The sequence below is a fragment of the Pinus tabuliformis genome, chromosome 4_2 (genome assembly GCF_031772625.1).
Source record: "Pinus tabuliformis cultivar Carrire ecotype Pingquan chromosome 4_2, CPIR1, whole genome shotgun sequence".
Lineage (NCBI taxonomy): Eukaryota > Viridiplantae > Streptophyta > Pinopsida > Pinales > Pinaceae > Pinus > Pinus tabuliformis.
The window spans coordinates 755,659,632-755,678,330 of record NC_142304.1 but is presented as its reverse complement, the minus strand read 5'-3'; the positions used below and the strand labels follow the sequence as shown (position 1 = coordinate 755,678,330).

The 18,699-nt window shown below is 34.9% G+C and overlaps 1 pseudogene; it reads left to right on the top strand.

Annotated features, from left to right (window-relative positions):
* The first annotated feature begins 264 nt into the window (after window positions 1–264).
* Window positions 265–7,117, top strand: LOC149171800 (beta-phenylalanine coenzyme A ligase-like; annotated as a pseudogene).
* Window positions 7,118–18,699: the final 11,582 nt, after the last annotated feature.

The window sequence follows — 18,699 nt, the reverse complement described above, 5'->3', positions numbered from 1 at the left end:
CTAATTACGTTGTAAGGCGTTTCCCTCTGAAATGAACTTCCCTAAAATCTACCTGTCATCCCTATGTGCCGTTAGATTATGTGTTAGACGATTAGAGGATTGTTAATCGTTCGATCAAAGGAAGGTAGTTGAGTGGTTGGAACTGTTCACGATAACCTCACATCACCGCAACCATCGCAGGGTTTGGAATCACTGCAACCGTCGCAGGGTTTGGAATGAGCCTGCACCAGGAAGCTGAAGCGAACAAAGTTATTCCACATAGCAATGCGTTTCCAGATCGATCCCCGCAGCAGATATTGCAGCTCCAACCAGATGTACTACAACAATCGAAAACCAGTAGATTTTCCCCAAAGACGAATTCCTGGATCTCCCCACCTACATCTCCTCGCTTCGCCACAATGGCCGCATAGCCCTCATTGACTCTGCCACTGGGGAAGCCACCACATTTACCTAACTATGGCAGAGCGTAAAGTCACTTGCCGCTGGTTTAGCCAGCCTTGGCATTATAAAATCCGACGTTGTACTCATCCTCTCGCCGAATTCAATCTATTTCCCTATAATCTGCACGACTGTCTTGTCCATTGGAGCCATCGTTATGACCACCAATCCGCTAAATATCGCGGCCGAGATAGCGAAGCAAGCCAGAGACTTAGCAGTCGTGTTGGCCTTCGCCATGCCATCTTTGGCTGTTAAATTGGCAGCCACCAAATTGGCCATTTTGCTCATTTCTTCTTCTTCATCTGAATTAGCCTCTCAGAATGACAAAAATTACATCTCTACTCTAGACAAGCTCCTGACTTCGAATCCTGCCCATGCCCCTGTTGTTAAAATCTGGCAAGACGATACTGCCACACTGCTTTATTCCTCCGGGACTACTGGAATGAGCAAAGGGGTCATTTCCACCCACAGAAATCTGATTGCTATGGTTTGCATTGTGCTGAAGTGCTTGGGATTCACTCCTGAGAATAGTACCCAGAATCAGACTGATTCGTTCCTGGGTATGGTGCCCATGTTTCTTATATATGGGCTTGCGGCTTTTGCTTGTGCGTTGCTTGGTTCCGGATCCACCATTGTTGTGCTGTCTAGGTTTGATCTCGTGGAGATGCTTCGGTGAACGACTGGCTTGTTGTCTCCAAATACTGAAGTAAAGATAGTTGATCCCGTTTTAGGAGCTCCTTTGCCCCCAAACCAGAAAGGAGAACTGTGGCTGGCTGATTAGTTCCTGGGTATGGTACCCATGTTTCATATATATGGGCTTGCGGCTTTTGCTTGTGCGTTGCTTGGTTCCGGATCCACCATTGTTGTGCTGTCTAAGTTTGATCTCGTGGAGATGCTTCGGTTGATTCAGAAGTACAGAATCACCTATTTGCCTCTTGTGCCTCCCATCCTGTTGGCTATGAACAAAGTCGATATTGCAAAGAAATATGATTTGAGTTCTTTGCACACTGTTATATGTGGTGGAGCTCCCCTGAGCAAAGAGTCTACAAAGGAGTTTATTTCTTGGTTCCCTAGAGTCACATTAAGACAAGCAAAGTTGTTTTCTTCTTTTCTGCCATGCTGGTCTACTTACTATAGAAATACAAATACTAGAACACTAACTTGCTTTCTTTTACATAATTTAAAGATATGGACACTGACTAGATAATCACTCTCTCCAACCACTCAGGAGGGTATAAAAAGTTACTATCCATCTTTATTAGGTAGGCTAAGTGTGCCTCTTTTATTTTTAGCCTAGTGTACTTATCAGCGGTCTAATGCATTCACAGGCTTAGGGATCGTTTCATTGCCTTTGTTGAACAGGGAATGATAATTTTGTATTGGCAGAAACATATAAAGAACACTACTCATTGAAGTTTTTTTTCACAATATTAAGGAAGAGCCCTAGTGATAGTTCAAATAGGTGCTCGAATAAGCGCAGAAACTGGCATCCATTCGACTCATGAAGAATCTAGGCCTTATTTTTACAACATTTCTTGCGACAGAGTTACACTTACTCTTTCTCACGAATCTGCCCTGTTTTGAATGCATGCTTAGGACAACGGGGTATAAGAGTCTAAGTCAAGCTTTAGAAGCCAAAATTTGAATCGTAATTGTTAGTCATGACCCCTGTGATGATATGGATTTCTATTTCACTTAGTATTTGAATTCTAAATACGGTCAACTAGTTAAGGGTTTCTTTGGAGTTTGGAACTGTGATATGGATTTCTATTTCGCTTAGTAGTTGAATTTTAAATATGGTCAAATAGTTAAGGGTTTATGTGGAGTTTGGAACTGCGAAGGATTGAAAGAATACTTTATAAAAGATTTTGAAACATATTGGATTCGTTGTTATTTGTATATCAATTGTTGCCACTATCCATAGTTTTTACAAATCCTTGTACTAATATTTTAGTTGAATTTTATGTGTTTTATAACATATTTGATCATTTTTGTAGTTTTATATTCCAGGTATCAATTTTCTTGAATTCACAGTTTACCTAGTTCTGCATTTTAATGGCATGCTAATCAACTTCATTTCCTATGATCCTTCATTTCTGAAAATCAGTAAATCTTTTGGGAAATATCGATCGTAATTCATTTACATTAATTCGCTTCCTTTGTAGATTTGATGAAATATGTCATAAGGGCATGATATGGTTTTACCCTCTACTTACTCCTTGTAAAGTTTCCTTTCATCTTTGAGAAAGGCTTCTTCAGTGAAAATTGTGCAAGGTTGTCACAAAAGTCTACAGGAGCACACATTTCCACTATTATTTTTTTTAACTCGAAAGAGTATTTGTATTATATAATTCGATGTCTGGCTTGCCGCAAGTACATCAGGAAATTTCATAGATATCTCTTCAAAAATTTCAATGTCCTTCTCCTAATCAAGAATATTTCATACCTTATGTGAGGAGGGTGATTCTGGGCTAAAAAACAATGAATTTGTTTGTAAAGACTTTACAGAATTTCCCTGCAATTTACAAAATTTGCGATATATATGACTACTAAATTATGATAATATCCTTGATGAGAATGGACCTACTATTGTTTTCAAGTGAATTGTTCAGATCTGATCCTTCAACAGAAAATGAGGTGATGGCACTGGTTGTGTCACTGAGCGGAGAGACAGGTTGTTGAGATGGTCTTTGATGGCCTCTATTTCTCTCCTTAAGGCGTCCATATCATCCTCTTGACGACCTGATCTCATTTTCAAGTTGTTAACGTCACCCATTGCATTTGAAATCGTTGCACATTGATCTTTAATTTTAGATTGAGAATCAAAAGATCAACTTGGAGGGCATCCATCCTCTGGGCCAACTAGGCTATCGTGACTCTACAATTGCATCCTTTCTTCATGTTAAAGGGTTTCAGCTATTTGTATTTTCCTGTATTCAAATCATTGCTTCTGATGTTGTTACTATAAGAATCCACAAGCATGTTCTTATGTTTATGCACAGGGGCCAGGATGTGCAACAAGAGCACACATTATCACTGTTAGACTACCTTAACCAACAAATTTATTCTTAATTTTTAGTCTAAGAAATTGTAAGTTTTTTGCATACAATGGAGGATGTAATATCAAAGATTTTTCCTTGTATTTGATTTGAAGACTTCAATTCTTTTGGAACAAGGATGTATGTACACAAAATATTCAAACACCGAATGAACTGAAAATAATACATGGAGGCATTTCATAAGAGCATTTGGAATGTGCTATAGTTTAATGTATAACTGCGTTAAGATATGTTTTTCTATGAACTAAAACTACTTTGGAATTTCAAATTTTACCTGCCCTGATATCATACACAGATGAATGGCATTCGTTGAAATTATATTGAAAATCCATAGTATGATGTTTAATGGGTTTTATAAATTTATTTATGTAGAAACTATAAAATATCTTCAAATCTTAAAATTACAGATCTTAGCCAGTGCAAACTATTGGAGGAGTGGCAAAAATCTATGGTTTGTCGTGGGAAGAGTCCTTCGTAATGCGATCCTGCCATTGCAAACACGAAGTAAGATCTAGTCACCGCAGGCTTATCTTCATTGGGCGCTTCTGCTTATACTCCATCTACGCCTTTGAGTGGAGGGAACATACGAAACAATGATATTAAAATCATTTGACGAGATATCAAGGCCCCAACCATCAACCCAAGAAATCTAACCAAACAAATTGATAAAAGAAAATTAAACTAAAGGGGATTAAATATCTATTGCATGGAACTAAAACCAGGTTGTGTAGTCTGGCTAAATCTATGCATAGTAGTGGTGTTTGTCTTTGGGACCAAATTGCTATAGGTTGGGTGACTAGGCATCTGGGATTAAAAAATAGCTAGTCACAAACTTGAAGCCTACTGAGCAAATGATTGTATGGGTAGGATCAGCCTTTTCTTGGCCTGCACAGAGGTTTGACTGATAGATTTTTCCCACCCATATGATACTCTAGAGCCCAGGGGCACGTGTACCAAACATAGAAAGCATTTAAAGGTAATTTGAAGTATATCCTAGATGGTGGATCGCAAATATTAGCAACATCACACCTATGGGGTCTTCTTAGCCAGTGTGTATATGCCTAGCCATGCTTACACACAAGCATCTAACAAGTATAGGGGCTTGCATTGAGCATTGAATATCTCTAACTAATCATCAACAACTAAGACAGTTTCTGCCATTTTTTTCCTTGCTACCAAGGTATTAGAGGCATGACCTTACAACTATCTCTGTAAGCTTACACCTAGGCTATGCTTTTTCTCAAGTAAGGTTGCATGATATTTTGCAGTGCTATGGGCTAACGGAAACAATGGGAATGGGGGCATCCACAGATAGTCAAGAAGAAAGTAGACACTATGGAACGACTAGTTTGTTGTCTCCAAATACTGAAGCAAATATAGTTGATCCTGTTTCAGGAGATCCTCTGCCCCCAAGCCAGAAAGGAGAACTGTGGCTTACTGATTCGTTCCTGGGTATGGTGCCCATGTTTCATATATATGGGCTTGCGGCTTTTGCTTGTGCATTGCTTGGTTTTGGATCCACCATTGTTGTGCTGTCTAAGTTTGATCTCGTGGAGATGCTTCGATTGATTCAGAGATACAAAATAACCTATTTTCCTCTTGTGCCTCCCATCCTGTTGGCTATGAACAAAGTTGATATTGCAAAGAAATATGATTTGAGTTCTTTGCACACTATTATATGTGGTGGAGCTCCCCTGAGCAAAGAGTCTACAGAGGAGTTTATTTCTTGGTTCCCTGGAGTCACAATAAGACAAGTAAAGTTGTTTTCTTCTTTTCTGCCATGCTGGTCTACTTACTATAGAAATACAAATACTAGAACACTAACTTTGCTTTCTTTTACATAATTTAAAGATATGGACACTGACTAGATAATCACTCTCTCCAACCACTCAGGAGGGTATAAAAAGTTACTATCCGTCTTTATTAGGTAGGTTAAGTGTGCCTCATTCATTTTTAGCCTAGTGCAGTGGTCTTCCTGTAAGGGAAAATGAGGGCTAACAGGTGCCTTCTATCTTTACCTTTAAACACAGGATTGACCTTTCAGTACCTATACAACAGAGCTTTTACCAGCCAGATTTGGAATCTATTGTTGAAATGCATCTGGCCCTAGCTATGGATCAGAGAAAAGTATTTTGGAATTGAACTAATAAGCAATAACTTTTCCTTCTAGTTAGCTATAACAAAGTCAAGATTAAAATCCACGGACTTTTTTCAAGTTTTTAGAAACAAGAATCTGCATTCAAGAATCACTTACCTCAAGGAAAAGTAGAGTTCATTAGACTATATTCCGGCTTCGATGTTAGGCAGATTTCCTTCCTCTTAACAAACCAGGTTGTGTAGTCTAGCTAAATCTATGCACAGTAGTGGTGTTTGTCTTTGGGACCAAATTGCTATAGCTTGGATGACTAGGCATCTGGGATTTAAAAATAGCTAGTCACAAACTTGAATCCTACTGAGCAGATGATTGTATGGGTAGGATCAACCTTTTCTTGGCCTACATAGAGGTTTGACTGATAGCATTTTCCCACCCATATGATACTCTAGAGCCCAGGGGCACATGTACCAAACATAGAAAGCATTTAGAGGTAATTTGAAGTATATCCTGGATGGTGGATCGCAGATATTAGCAACATCACACCTATGGGGTCTTCTTAGCCAGCGTGTATATGCCTATCCATGCTTACACACAAGCATCTAACAAGTACAAGGGCTTGCATTGAGCATTGAATATCTTTGACTAATCATCAACAACTAAGACAATTTCTGCCATTTTTTTGCTTGCTACCAAGGTATTAGAGCCATGACCTTACAACTATCTCGGTAAGCTTACACCTAGGCTATGCTTTTTCTCAAGTAAGGTTGCATGATATTTTGCAGTGCTATGGGCTAATGGAAACAATGGGAATGGGGGCATCCACAGACAGTCAAGAAGAAAGTAGACACTATGGAACGATTGGCTTGTTGTCTCCAAATACTGAAGCAAAGATAGTTGATCCTGTTTCAGGAGCTCCTCTGCCCCCAAACCAGAAAGGAGAACTGTGGCTTCGTGGTCCATATGTCATGAAAGGTATGTTCTCTTTCTGAAACTTTCTTTTGTTCATAATAAAGATATTGAACAAGAGACAACCTTAAATACAATGCATAGTTCAAAACCTGCTCTAGAGAGGAAGTATTTCATTGAAGTTTTATACCAACAAACAAAATTTTAAGATGGTGGAATAGAGTTATGCAAGTGGAAAGAATTCCAATCCAATTCTCTAGAGGTTCTCAATTAGCTGTGGTGAAGCAAGCCCTTGAACTTGACTTCTTCGCTTAACCCTGAGAAAATTACATCTGTTGGAAAAGGATACTTCTGGCAGATGAGGATCGTGGAAATGTATCGTTGCCTTAGATAAAGAAATCTTTTAAAGGTCAGATTTAAAGATTTAAAAAATCAATTTTACTCTATTGCAGGTTATTTCAGCAATCCAGAAGTGACTAGTTCGACTCTGGATTTGGATGGTTGGCTACGAACAGGTGACCTATGTTACTTCTCTAATGTTAAGAATTGTACTTATCAGCGGTCCAATGCATTCATAGGCTTAGGGATCGTTTCACTGCCTTTGTTGAACAGGGAATGATAATTTTGTATTGGGAGAAACATATAAAGAGCACTGCTCATTGAAGTTTTTTTCAAGATTTTTTCTAGATTATTGAATGTATTAGAACTAACTTCAAAAGATGGAGGAACCAAAATACCTTTCTGTAGCTGATTGCTTTTTACTATAAAGGAAATTTGAGTTTCATCAACATTGAGTTCATTAGAGCTATTCTGATACTCAGCAACGGATGTGTGGCAGGTTATATTCCTTTCTGATGATTGGTTTGGTTTATTATTTGACATTTCCTCCATGTTATATTTGTCCTTTCCCATTGAAATATTTAACAAATCCCCATATCTATATTCTTCTTTAGTTCTTGTTGAATAGGGTCATCGTGAGTTTCTTTTATCTTTATTTTTGCAGTTAGCGTTTTTGTATAGGGAGTGTGCCTATAAATATTGGTACACATTTAAGAATATTTCTATAATTCTGGTTGGTTACAACATTTAGAAAAAGTGAATAGATATGTTGATATTTAGGTCATTGACATAATGTACGCAATATATGGATAATGGATTTCTGCACTTTATGCCTTATAGGGTTTCCTTTGCAACATCTATTGTAAATGCTAGTTAGTAAGCTCCCGTGATCTCTACACAATGAAACTACCTAAAAAGTTTTTTCCAGATGCAAAATTCATTTATATATTTAAAAATTTCAGTTTAAATAATAAAAAACCAGCATACAATAAAAAATTGTTTAAGTAAATTTTAACAAATTCATATTATCTTACCAAAATAGTTACATTTACTTTTTTTTTAAAAGGCATGTGTCAAGTCAAGGTTGAGTACATACATAATTACAGGTCTATGCCTTATATTTGGTTGTAGAATGAGCCTCTTGGCTAAATAATTAAGGTAATTGCACAATCATAATTTCAATTTCTAGTACTGTACAATTTTAGTAAATTTTAAAATTTCACATATTTATACATAACCTAATTGATTGTATTAATGCATTTTAATTTAAATAGATACAATTACAACAAAACATAGTGAACATTTGAATTTATATCTCAACTTAATTATAGTGACTATACTCTACAAAGATAGGTAGTTAAATCATTAAGGTAATTGCAAACTAATAATTTCAACTTAGAATATTGTGTAATTTGACAATTTTATTGTTTTAGGCTTGAATTACCATGAAATAAATTAATATTTTGAAAATATAATATAGTCAAATTCACAAGAAGAAATTCTATAAGAACTAGTGAATTTTTATTAGAAAATTATTTTTATATTATATATAATTAAAATTAAAATATCTCTCAACTACATAGTTTATGTTGATAGTTTCATTTTAATCAAAATTTTAACATGATTTCTCATATATTACTTTCTCCTAACCTTGACCCAAAATTCAATCAATACAAAACATTGAAACACATTGCATAGAACAATATATTCAAAATATTTATTAGAGGAAAAATATATTTATAAACATTGAAAACAAATAAGCTACCCAAACAAATTCATCAAAATGTTATTCAAGATCAATTTTTAATATATACAGAAAATGGAGATGTGATGAAATAAAAATATAGATTAAGTTTTTTTTTTGTAAAAAATAACTCCATAAGAAATTCTAACATGAAAATATTTTGCATAATAAATCCCTACTCTAATTATCTATAACAACCCCATCAATAAACATGTGTGGTTTTCTTTCTCAAAACTTGTCTTTTCTAATCCTTCAAATCTTGTTTGGAGCATAACAAAATTTAGAGAATGTAAACTGGTCATTCATTAAAATAAATTCAAATACATTACTTGTTAACTTTCCATAAGATAGATTAAAGAAAAAATAATCAAAATATTCTTTAAGGAAATAAATTATTGCAAATATTTATAAAGAAATAAATTATTTTAGGAGTAATCTTGGAGCAGTAAATTATAAAAAAACACTCTTCAATATATATTTAGTAATATTTGGAGGGACACTAGGCAGAATTAATTGGTTGTCAAAAGTTATGATACCTGGAATCAAATGAAATATATGTGCTGAATGGATAGTCATGAAAAATACAAATTAATTATTGACAAGATCATCTGCATTCTAATTAATTACTAATAGACAATTACATATATTCAAAATTACTACTATAAAATTGAAAGCAAAAATATATTCAAAATATTTATTGAGAGAAATGTGTAATTATGTATGTTCTCAATGTAGAGTTGAGAAGTGTATTTTTAAAATTAAAATTAAGGAAATTAAATATTTATTTAATAAAAAGGAATGTCCACTCTCATAAAAAATGAAAAAATAAATATTAAAGAAATAAAAAAAATCATGATACAATAAATAAATGTTTAAGTAAATTTTAACACATCTCCAAAAATTATAATGGTTATACAACTTTTTTTGTTTTGTTTTGTTTTTAGCTTGTAGAACCATATTAATGAGCCAAAAATGAAAAACAATTTAGTTTTGAATGAATTTTAAAATTTCTTTTAGCTGGGTCTTACATTAATGAATCTTCTCATACAAAAATTGAAATTCAGTGTTAGTAAACTCCCAATTCTATGTCCAATGAAATTCCAATTTGTCTTACTATTTTGCAAGGTTAGCAGTTTAATTTCAATCTTGAGTATTGTAAAATTTTAGTAAATTTGAAATTTTTACATTTTTATACATGACTTAATTGGTCCCAATTATGCATTTTAATTTTAATATCCACAATTGCAACAAAACATAGTGATCATTTCAATCTCTATCCCAATATAAATATAGTGAATATACTTTAGAAAGATTGAATGAAAAAATAGTCAAATAATTAAAGTAATTTCAAACTCATAATTTTAATTTAAAATATTTCACAATTTTGATATTGACATAAATTTTACAGTTTTATACATGACCTACCTAACAATCTAAGAAATAAATTAATTTTTCCCAATATGATATAGTAAAATTCACAAGATGAAATTTTATAAGAATCAATGAATCTTAATTAGAAATTTATTTTTATGAGATAAATAAATTAAAAATAAAATGACCCTTAACTACACTATTATTTCAGTTTATAGTTTAGTTTTAATCAAAATTTTAACATGATTTCTCATTTATGGCTTTCTCTTATCTTTGGCCCAAATTTTAATCAACCCAAAACATTGAAACTTATTGCATACAAGAATATATTCAAAATATATTTTAGAGGAAAATCAACTCCCAAAAAATTTCATCAAAATGCTATTCAAGACATACTTTTAGTATCTATAGAAAATGGAGATATTAATAAATAAAAATATAGAAAAATGAAGATATTCTGAAATAAAAATATATATTAATTTATTTTACAAAAATAACTCCAAAAAAATTCCTAACATGAAAATAAAGTGCACAATAAATACCTACACTAATTAAGGTGTGTGGTTTTCTTTCTCAAGACTTGTCTTTCCTCATCCTTCAAATCTATTGTAATTCTTTGGAAAAATAAATAATTTATAGAATTTGTAAACATGGCCATTCATTTAAACAAACACTAATTAAGGTGTGTGGTTTTATTTCTCAAAACTTGTCTTTGCTAATCCTTCAAATCTATTGTAATTCTTTGGAAAAACAAATAATTTATAGAATTTGTAAACATGGCCATTCATTTAAACAAAAATCAAAGACATTATTTCTAGACTTTGCAAACTATAGATTAAAAAACCCATCAAAATATTCTTGAAAGGAATAAAATATTGCAAACATTTACAAAAAAATAAATTATTTAGGAGTAATCTTGTGGCATTAAATTATAAAAAATACTCTTCAAGGTATATTTAGTAATACATCTATGACACTATTATGATTTAATTAGCTTTCAAAAGTTGGACACTAATTAAATGAAATAGATGTGTAGAATCAATCATCCTAAAAATTGTAAATTAATTATTCACAAGATTATCTCCCTTCTAACTAATTACTAATAGACCATTATATATATTCAAAATATATTCAAAATTACTAATAGACAATTGCAAACAAAATATATTCAAAATATTTATCAGAGGAAAGATATATTGATAAACATTCAAAACAATTATATATATTCGAAGCTACCAATAAACAATTGCACACAACAATATATTCAAAATATGCTAACTTACATAGAAAACCTCTATTATATAGCAATGAAGGAAACCTAATCCCTATGTGAGTTTATAACTCACCATAAATGCCCTATAGGTACAAACTCTCATAAGCCGAGAAAGAGAGAAACAATAGTAGGAAAAAACTTCCCTCCAAAAGAGAAAAAGATGTGAGTGCTCAAATTATAATGGAGATGAGATTGTAGATCCTATAACTATCCACTAAATGGAAAGAACATAGACTTTCTCAAATCAAGAAGTATGTTATGTTGAAGTAGAAAAACTCTGAAGATAAGAGCCATGAAACCACAATGAGGTCGGTCAACCTATGAAGTAGGATAGTTGCAAAGGCACAAGTTCTCCTAAAAAGCTCTAGAGAGAATAGATGTCACTAAAGAACCATGAGAAAGGCTTGAAACAAAAGAAATGCCATCAACCAACAAATAACCAATGAGGCTTGTAAGTGTGGAAAATGGCTTATACCAATACTCATAAAGTTGTTTGAACTTCGTCACTATGACACATATGAAACAAAAAAGATGACAATTCTCAACAAAGAAATGACAAAAATATCTCTCACCATATAACTTCCTTGTTAAAATAGAACTACACAAAAAGCATGAATCAAAAGTCTTCATTGTGAGTAAATTCCCACCCATAAATCACAACTAAAGGAATTGGCAATCAACAATGAACAATTGATGCAATATGACCATATCAAGTCCTCAGGAATTGGTTCAAATGACACCATGACCATTCATTGATCCATCTAAAATTGATAGTGATGGATGGGAGTGCTCCAACCTCCACTCCCACCCACTTTAGCGTCTGAAGTTTTGCAAGGTCACAAAGACCATCTATTTTCTTCAAATTAGAAAAAGATATAAAGTGTATTAAAAAAATTTCCAACCTCCATGAGAGAAATGACAAGATTAGACTTCTAACTGTGTAAACCGACTCAGGGAATCTGGGAAACATTTCAATCTCTCGCAATTCACAAGCCTCAATTCCTTCAAATTCCTTAGGTCGCTGAGTGAACGCGACAACATTTTTAACAGAGAAATTTTTAATTCTAGAGCTTCCAAATTTTATAGGTGTTCAATAGTACTTAGCAAGCGGCCGCTTGAGAATCAATTTTGTTGGGACGCTCAATGTTTCCACTGTACAGGGTTACAGATTTGCGCCACGAGGAATAGATCTGATTTATATAGTGTCCAAAATTGTTAATCTTTAGTCAACTCCAAAAGATGATACAAAATGATATAAATCAACTACATGTATGTGTTTGATACCTTATCTCCTCCATTCAGCCACAGGGACATACTCAGCTAAATGATATATTACAGATCCCCTTTTTAATGGTTTCTCACCGGATGAGGAAAGGAGAGATTTGGCTTCTCGATCACACAAGATCAACCTCTTTTGAAGACTAACATTGCTCTCTTAAAACCTTTCAAAGTATTCGTTCAACTTGAAAAGGTGACTCGGTTCCTAGTCCTCTAATCTGAAAAATTAAAATCATCCCTCTGTCACTTGCAACCACAATGATAATGATACTCATGTAATTGAAGAAAATATTCCAGCAATTGCATTTCTTTTTGGCACTTGGAGAATGAGGACAAGTCCTCTCAAACTCTAGATCTTGGCCCTAATCAATAAGGGTCACAATAAGAATAGTAGAAAAGAAGTAGAAAAACATTTATATCATTCAACACTATTACATTCTTACTTTCCATTCAAAATTTTGATTCCATCATTAAAATTATTAACAATATTTATCATGTCAACAAACTCATGTGACTAAGAAAATTCAAAATTAAAATTTAACATATTTAACAGGACTATATTAATGTTAGATGTATTTACATATTATTGATAAAATTAATAATATGTTTGATAGATTTTCTTTGGCCAGGCATGGGACTGAAACCATGGTAGAAGCATGTTAACTCAGAATCTATCAAGGGCCTAGAGGTATCGAATCTATAGAGGTGCAAACCTTTCCTCAAGTTTTGAACTCAGAAAGGAGGTTTGCACTTCTAAAAATTTGATCCTCTCTGAACTTGATAGATCCGGAGTTAAGATGAATCTAAGATCATATTTTTCTTTTGGTTATAATAGTGAAGCTATTGGGTTTCACAATTGTTTTTAGATTTGATCCAGAGTTTCAAAAGATTTTTCAGTCATTCTCCAAGTGCCAAAAAGAAATGCAATTGCTGGAATATTGTCTTCAATTATAGGAGTATCATTGTGGTTGCAAGCGACAGAGGGATGTATTTAATTTTTCAGAGTAGAGGAGTAGGAACAGAGTCACCTTTTCAAGTTGAATGAGTTCTATGAAAGATTTTAAGAGAGCAATGTCAGTCTTCAGAACAGGTTCAGCTTGTGTGATCGAGAAGCCAAATCTCTCCTTTCCTCATGCGCTGAGAAACCATTAAAAAGGGGATCTGTAATCTATCATTTAGCTGAGTATGTCCCTGTGGCTGAATGGAGGAGATAAGGTGTCAAACACATACCTGTAGTTCATTTATATCATTTTGTATCATGTTCTGGAGTTGACTGAAGATTAAAAATTTTGGATAGCGTATAAATCTCTATTCCCGATGGAGCAAATCTGTAACCCTGCATAGTGGAAACATTGAGTGTCCCGACAAAATTGATTCTCAAGGCGCCGCTTGCTGAGTACTATTGAACACCTATAAAATTTGGAAGATCTGGAATTAAAAATTTCTGTTAAAATTGTTGTCGCCTTCACTCATTGACCTAAGGAATTTTAAGGAAATGAGGCTGGTGAATTGCGAGAGGTTGAAATGTTTACCGGATTCCGTTGACCCAGTTGGAAGTCAAATCTTGTCATTTCTCTCGGGGAGGTTGGAAGTTTTTTTAATACACTCATATGATTGAACTTGATATATTGTTCTAATTTGAAGAAAATAGACGGTCTTCGTCACCTTGCTAAACTTCAGACGCTGCTGCCCCAACGATTGAAGGTATGCTCTCCATTTGAAAATAAAAGTTGAATAACGCAGTGTTCCATCCGTCATAACGAAGGGCTTAACTAGTCAATTTGTAAACGATTAAGACATTGTGCTATGGCACGGTATGTTGTGGTTGAGTTGGTTATTTTCCCGCGCTAGTATTTGCTTTGGGTTTTAGGTAAGGTTCTAATGGCCAATTAATTCTCCTCTGTATCGAGGTGGTCTCGGTTTGTGTGACACTGCACTATGGCATGGTATGTTGTGGTTGAGTTGGTTATGGTTTCGCCGGTTTTGGTTTTGGTTCTACTCCCGTGCGTTCTTACTTAGTTCATTCTGCAAGGAAAGGATGGTGCTCCTGCTGTCTTCTGGGTCCTTCTTCGGATCTCTTCTTTTGTCGTTTTTTTCACTGTATGGTGGTGTTTCATTGGACGGTGGTTGCTTCTTGCATGGTTTTTTGAAGAGATTTTGGGCTCTGTGGTCTCCCTGTGTACGCCTTGGCTTCTATGTATTTGTTTCACGGATATTTGATTTTACCAGGTTGACGACAGTGTTTTTAATTGTTTCCATGGTTGTATTGTTTTACCAGGCCCTCTACCCCACTCTCCCAATGGCTTGACGACTTCTAGTTGAGGTAATTCCTCTCCTCCAGCTTCAATTCTCCGTTTCCTTTTACTTTCGCTCACAACTTTGCTCCTCGTGAACAAATGGTGGTCTTGTGGCTCTGTGGCCATGGTTTATGCTCTGTTGGGTCTTAGTATTTGCTGGCCCTCTCGCCGTTGGTTGCACTCTGTTTTGTCTCGGCTTTCCTTGGCTCTCATGCTGTTGGCTATGCTCTTTTGGTCTCAGTTTTGTAGCTCGGTTATGGAGCGCGACCTCCTCTTGTATCCGCTGTGGGTATTCATCCTATCCTATTTCTGTTCTTTATCATAGGTTTATGGTTATGCTGCCTCACTAATTCTCTGTTTGTTTGTGCAGGTACTCGGCCCTCGTCACGGTGGTTGCAAGGGTTTGGTCTTTGGGGACAATTCTAGGGTCTTCGTCCTTCTGGTCCAGCTTTACGCAAACCGGGTAGGGTCCTTCCTGTTTACGCTATGTGGTCATATATATTTTGTTGGTAGGAGTTAGGCTATGTATCTGTCTTTTCTCAGTCTTAGTTGGTCTCTCAATAGGTGGCCTCCTGTGCACCATGTCCTCTGCTATAACTTTTGTTTATGAATTTCAGAAAAAGTTTATGTATCCCGTCTCTCGCTGTTGGTAATTCTTCGGTCTCTGCTCAGTTTGGTTTGTTCTGGGTTGTGTGGAACCCTCCTTGGCCTATGTTGATTGTATGAGGACTGTTATGGATGGTTTTTGAAGGCTCTGTGCCTCAGACCTACGTGGGGTTATAGAATGCTATCTTTTTGTGCTACCGTGGACTTTGAAAAATGTTTATACACATATATATATATATATATATATTGAAAATTTTCACTGTTAAATCAATAGCATGTTTTTGTGAAATACATGGATGGTTTCTTCTCCTCTATTTGGCTCCTTCAGCTTGATGCACAATTTGATTAACAGTCATTCAATTCTGTCATTAATTTCTATGCACACTACATAATTCTTGTCATTTATAGAAAATAATAATGGATACTTGTAAGCTTCAATTTAATTTTTAAAAATATATTTCAGAGCTAAGCTCTCTGGTCTCTTTCCTTCTGGATGATAGCAACCCCACCTTTGTCTTTGGGTTGCCTATTTAAGATGCTGGCAGCCTCATTCTGTTGAGGAACTACCTACAATTACAATGTAGTTACATTCTAGTTTATGGAAGTTTGTTTCCTAACTTATTTAAAACTAATTTCTAATCTAACTACTGTTCAAATTAAAGGAAAACATTAGCTGTGACAACCTTCTTTTAAACGTAAAATAAATTAAACTAAAGGTGAATTTAATTTTAACAGCTTGTCTAGCTGTCGCCTCCCCGATTGGATGCTCTTGCATTAGGCTCCTGGGGTGAATGAATCTCATGGCTCCTATCCATGAGCTCTTCAATCAAATACCCGACGCTTTGAATCTGTCTAGCATCCAACCAGGAACTGTCCTCAATTGGACAGTTCTTCCATTTAACCAGGTACTGTAAGTACTCCTTCCGTCGTGTCCACCTAGCTACCTAAGTATCCAATATTTGTTCGATCTCTAGAGGCTTGGCTGGGGGCATCTGTCTGACCCATGTCTCTATCTCTCCTTCTCCCTGGGTGTCCCATGTGTATTCTGTTGAACTGTCCTCCACATTAGCAGTAATGTAAGGGTACAGGTTTGCCACATTGAAAATGGGTGAGATCTCGATACCTGGGGGTAGTTGTAGTTCATATGCGTTGGTAGAGAACTTTCATAGTATCTGGCAAGGCCCTATTTTTATTTTTATTTTATTTATTTATTTTTATTTTATTTATTTTTATTTTTATTTATTTTTATTTTATTTTATTTTTATTTATTTATTTATTTTATTTTATTTTTATTTTTATTTTTTTATTTTTATTTTATTTATTTATTTTTATTTTTTATTTTATTTTTTATTTTTATTTTTTATTTTTTTATTTTTTATTTATTTTTATTTTTTATTTATTTATTTATTTAATTTTATATTTATTTATTTTATTTTATATTTATTTATTTTATATTTATTTATTTATTTTTTTCAGTTTGAGCTTGTTATATTCCCCTTTAGGAAACCTCTCTTTCCATAGATGTGCCAATACCAAGTCTCCTACATTGAATTGCACTTCCCGTCGTTTTAAGTCTGCCTTCTGTTTATATCTTTGGCTGCTGTCCTACAATTTGGTTTTCACCTGTTCATGAAGTTCGTTGATCACCTTTGCGAAATCTTCACCATCAGCACTCCTTCATTCCAACCGACCCAAATCCTGCAACTCGTGCACACCACGGGGGTGCATTCCGTATAGGATCTGGAAAGGACTTCTGCCCGTACTCCTGTTGGGTGAATCGTTATAAGCGAACTCTACTTGTGCGAGTATGCGATCCCACTGTCGTGAATTTTCACCAACCAGACTACGTAATAGATTCCCTAGACTTCGGTTCACTACCTCAGTCTGCCCATCGGTCTATGGATGATAAGCTGAGATAAAATTTAATTTAGTATCTAGCTTCTTCCATAAAGTCTGCCAAAAATGACCCGTGAACTTCACGTCCCTATCTGAAATAATAGACTTTGGCAAGCCATGTAGTCTGACAATTTTTGTGAAGAACAAGTGGGCTACATGTGTGGCATCGCTGGTCTTTTTATAGGGAATAAAATGTGCCATCTTAGTAAAGCAATCCACTACTACCATGATTGAATCGTACCCCTTCTGTGTCCTTGGCAAGCCTAAGACAAAGTCTAAACTAACTGAGTCCCATGGTCTGTTCAGAATAGGTAGGGGCGTATACAATCCTGTATTTTGACTGTGTCCCTTTGCCAGTTGACACATCTTACATCTAGCCACATATCTTTGTATGTCTCACCGCATCTTCGACCAATAATAGAAGTGACTTACTTGGTCCAAAATCTTGTCTATGCCAAAATGTCCAGCTAGACCCCACCATGTTTCTCGTGAATTAAGTTTTCCCTCATCGAACATTCTAGGATACACAACTGTCCTCCCCTGAACAACAATCCTTCCTCTATATTATAGTCTAGCCACAAACTCTTGTCCCTCAACAGTGGATTCTGGAAAGCTTCGTATGCTTCCTTAAAGTCTGCATCTGTTTCATATAGATCCTTGAGATGCTCAAAGCCTAACACCTACACTCTGCTTTCCTGTAAATCAAACTCCTCCTACTTAACACATCTGCCACTTTGTTGGCTTTTCCACTGATGTGTTTTAACACAAACATAAAACTCAGGAGGCATTCCACCCACTTTGCATGTTTATGGTTCATCTTATGGTGTTGCATTACATATTGCAAAGCGGAATTGTCCGAAAATAGAACAAATTCATTTCCTATTAAGTAATGTCTCCAATGTTTTAGCGCTTGTACCACTCCATAAAACTCCTTTTCGTAGGATGTATATTTTTGTCTACTCTCATTCAACTTCTCGCTGAAATAGGCCACTGGTTTGTCCTCTTGGTTGAGTACTGCTCCAATCGCTGTCCTACTAGCATCGCAACGAACTTGAAAAAGTTTGTTGAAATTTGGTAACCTCAAAATGGGTCTTTCGGTGATCTTCTTTTTCAACAGTTCAAAACTATTTTCAGACAACTTTGTCCAATGAAAAGGTTGATTAGATTTTTTAACGATATCCACCATGGGTGCACAAATCCCACTGAAATCTTTTATAAATTTCTGATAAAAACTTGCCAAGCCGTGAAAACTCTGTACTTCAAACAAACTCTTGGAGGATGGCTAGCTAACTATGGCTGTAACCTTTTCCAGATCCATCTCTAATTCATTTTCTAAAATCACGAACCCCAAATAAATTAACTACTCCTTAAAAATGTACACTTTTTCAAATTTAACA